The following is a 3,120-nucleotide window of genomic DNA, read 5'->3' as shown; positions in this document are numbered from 1 at the left end:
TGCCTTTGGGGTGGAGCCCAGTGGCACGCGAGCGGCCTTTGGTGGCTGCTGTCGGCCGCCCGCTGGGTAGACCTGCTGTCGGCCGGCGGGCCGCCGTGTGACGCGTCGAGCGGCTCTCCCCTATCGGCCTGAGCGCCTCGCCGCCTTCGCGTCTCCCTGAGAGGGAAGGAGGGAACCCTCAGAAGCCGGCGGCGCTCCCTCCCGTGTCTGGGCCCGAGCAGATGGCGGCCCTGCTCCCGCCTCGGTTTCTGCCCGGCTGGCTCGGTCAGCGGGGCTGCCGTCCGCCTGCAGGTTTCGGTGGGGCCGGCCGGGGGCGAGCGGGAAGGAAGCCGCCGTCGGAGCGAAAGCCTCCGAGAGAGCGCCGGCGAGAAAGCTTCCTCGGAAAGGGAGGAGACCGAGCCTCAAGCCGCCGGCGGCCCCGTCGGCCCGCTCCTCAGCCCCCGCAGGCGTTGTCGCGGTGCCGAGCGGCCGGCCGCTTGAGGAGCCGCCTGGGCCGTGGGCGGGGAGGGGCCGACGGCGGCGGCCCGAACCCAAGCCGCAGGGGGGCGGGGAAAGCCCGGAAGGCGGTGCCAAGGCAGGGTGACGTCAGAGGGCGGGGCCGCCCGGCGAGCCCCCGGAGGCGGGCCCGGGGCCAAAGACCTGCGCGGACCGCCGAAGAGCCGGCCTGTGCAAGCGGCCGCCCGCTCGCCGCCTCTGCCGGGGATTCGAGTCGAGTCACGCCGGGGGCCGGCGGCTTCCAGCCGCGTCCCACCGCCCGCTTCCGCCTGCTTCCTTTTCCCCGCTGTCCGCCCCGAGGTGCCGCTTGCTGGCTGGTGCCGTGTCTGCTCCCCGCGGGGTGGGGACGCCCCGTTGCCGGCCTGTGCAAGCGGCCGCCCGCTCGCCGCCTCTGCCGGCGACTCGAGTCGAGTCACTATGACTCTTAACAGAGGTAAGTTTGCATTCCTAACTGGGCTTAGCCGCTGAAATCAGAACCTCCTCGTGGTCCCGCTGGATACCCGCAAGGGTAACTAGTTGATTTCTGCCCCAGTGTGAGTGAGGTTGTGTTTTTCACTGCCTCCCTGCCTTTGGACTCGCCACCCAAAGTGCAGTTTCACGATTTTGCGTCGAAAAGTTATCGGCAGAAGCTCCTTAAAAGCTCCCTGCCTGAAACCGAGCCCGCGGTCAAGTTGGGCAAAGCTGACAGCGCTTGAGGGGGTGCTGTTAGTCAATATTCCCTCAATTGGACTTAGTTTTACTTTGAAACGGCACCACGGTAAAGGCTTTAAAGCTACTCCGTGTGTCCACGGCAACTCAAACTAATTTTAAAGACTGGCATATAAAATCGCCACAAAACCCAAATTTTAAACCCTCAGAATTGGAAAGGGAGGTTTGGAAAAGTTTAAAACTGGAGTTCTACAACTCGATGCATTGTGCCGAAGAATGTAATGCCCATTGTGTGGGGCGGGAGGGGCTGGAGGAATACCCTGATGTGTACTGTGATGATACAATGACTTGTTTATCTCTAGATGATAACGGGATTGATAAGAGCCAGGAAAAGACTGCCACACCCCCACCCACCCAGGAAGAAGCAGCCGTTTTATCAGAGCCAGAGGAAACCACTATTCAACCACCAAACAATGGGGAATCAGAAGACTGCCCTGTCATATCAGTTCCAGATGAGAATCCACCCTGCCCGTGCTGCGGTATTAAAACGAATAAAATGCCTGGATTAATTGAACATTTACTCAGAGCACATGGAATTAGAGAATGCAAATTTAAATGCACCAAATGTGATTTGGAAAATACAAATTTTCACAGCATTGCCTGCCACTATCCAAAATGCAAAGGTAAAATAAAAAAAACATCCCCAGGAAAATGGCCCTGCAATGTATGCCAGATGAGTTTTCAAACTAAAATTGGACTGGGACAACATAAAAGAATTGCACATCCAGCAGTCAGAAACCAGGAGAGGCTAGAAGCCATGAGACCAAAAGAAACATCAGCAAGAGGAGCCCACAAGAAATGCTGGAGTGAAGAGGAGGAAAATCTGCTAATCCAACTAATAAAACAATATGAGGGTAATAAAAACATTAATAAACTGATTGCTGAACACATCCCATCCAAAACTGCAAAACAAATCAGTGACAAGAGATGCTATCTGATGTTAAAACAACAAGCCTCAATTGGATTACAAACTAACAGAAAAACAGAAGAGCAGCCACAGGAAAAAATTCAAAAGCCATCAAAGCGTAAAGAAACCACAATAAAGCAGTTGAAAAAACACTAGGAAGATATTATCCCATCAAAGATCAGTGATGGCACCTTCATTTTGTATCAGGAAGCCTTCCAAGAAATTCTCAAAAAGAAAAATAAGAATCCCACCCACACCATTAGTGAAATAACCAAAGACTGCATGAAGGTATTTAAAGAGATGCACAGCTGGGAAAAGAACACGGCCTCGTCCGTGGGGCTGTGCCTGGCTGTGCTGCTGGAGCTCCACAGGGACCTGATCTGCAAGGCATTCTCCATTTATTTCAAGACTGTTCTTTTATCATTTTTCTGTAGTGTATAAATAAAAGATGTGTTCTAATAAACAGACTGCAAGACTGTTCTTTTGCTGCCCAGGGTCTGCAGGGCATAGGGGAAGAGGGGGAAAAGGGTCTTTGTGCTCAGCAAGCTGCCCAGGTGTGCAGTGGTGCAGGGAAAATGGCCAGAAGCCCCTTGGCCTTTGGTGGTTCTGCTGAAGGCACAAGCCCTGTCCCAGCCTGGCAGTGCCGTCTGTGTCCTCCTGCCCATGTGGTGCTGGCTGGATTGCTGAGGGCTCCCAGGTGCATCTTGATCCAGCTCCATGAGCAGCCCCCAGGCTTGATTTGCCTTGTTCCTGACAGCCGGCTGCTCTGGTGCTTCCCTGGAGCTCCTAACTGGAGCAGGTTTATCTGAGGGGGTGAGAATGCCAGGATGTGCCAGGACCAGAGCCCTGGGGTTTCCAAGGAAGAATCCATCAATCCCCTTTTCCAGGAGATCCCAACCCTCTGAATCACACCTGGGATAGAGAATAGCAGAATCGCTGGAGTGCTTAAGACCGGAATGCTGGGAAAAAACCTGATCTTTAATTAACCCCATTTCCTGATGGGAAATAAT

The 3,120-nt window shown here is 54.5% G+C and overlaps 1 long non-coding RNA gene across 1 annotated transcript; it reads left to right on the top strand.

Moving 5' to 3' along the window:
• Nucleotides 1–571: 571 nt before the first annotated feature.
• On the top strand, nt 572–2,349 carry LOC147646910 (uncharacterized). Its single transcript, XR_015281765.1, has 2 exons — nt 572–928; nt 1,506–2,349. It is a non-coding gene; the product is annotated as an uncharacterized LOC147646910 (long non-coding RNA).
• The last annotated feature ends 771 nt before the right edge of the window (nt 2,350–3,120 follow it).

This window comes from Cyanistes caeruleus, unplaced genomic scaffold (genome assembly GCF_971803275.1).
Source record: "Cyanistes caeruleus unplaced genomic scaffold, bCyaCae1.hap1.1 HAP1_SCAFFOLD_76, whole genome shotgun sequence".
NCBI lineage: Eukaryota > Metazoa > Chordata > Aves > Passeriformes > Paridae > Cyanistes > Cyanistes caeruleus.
The sequence above is the reverse complement of the archived record's forward strand: the minus strand, read 5'-3'. Positions and strand labels throughout refer to the sequence as shown.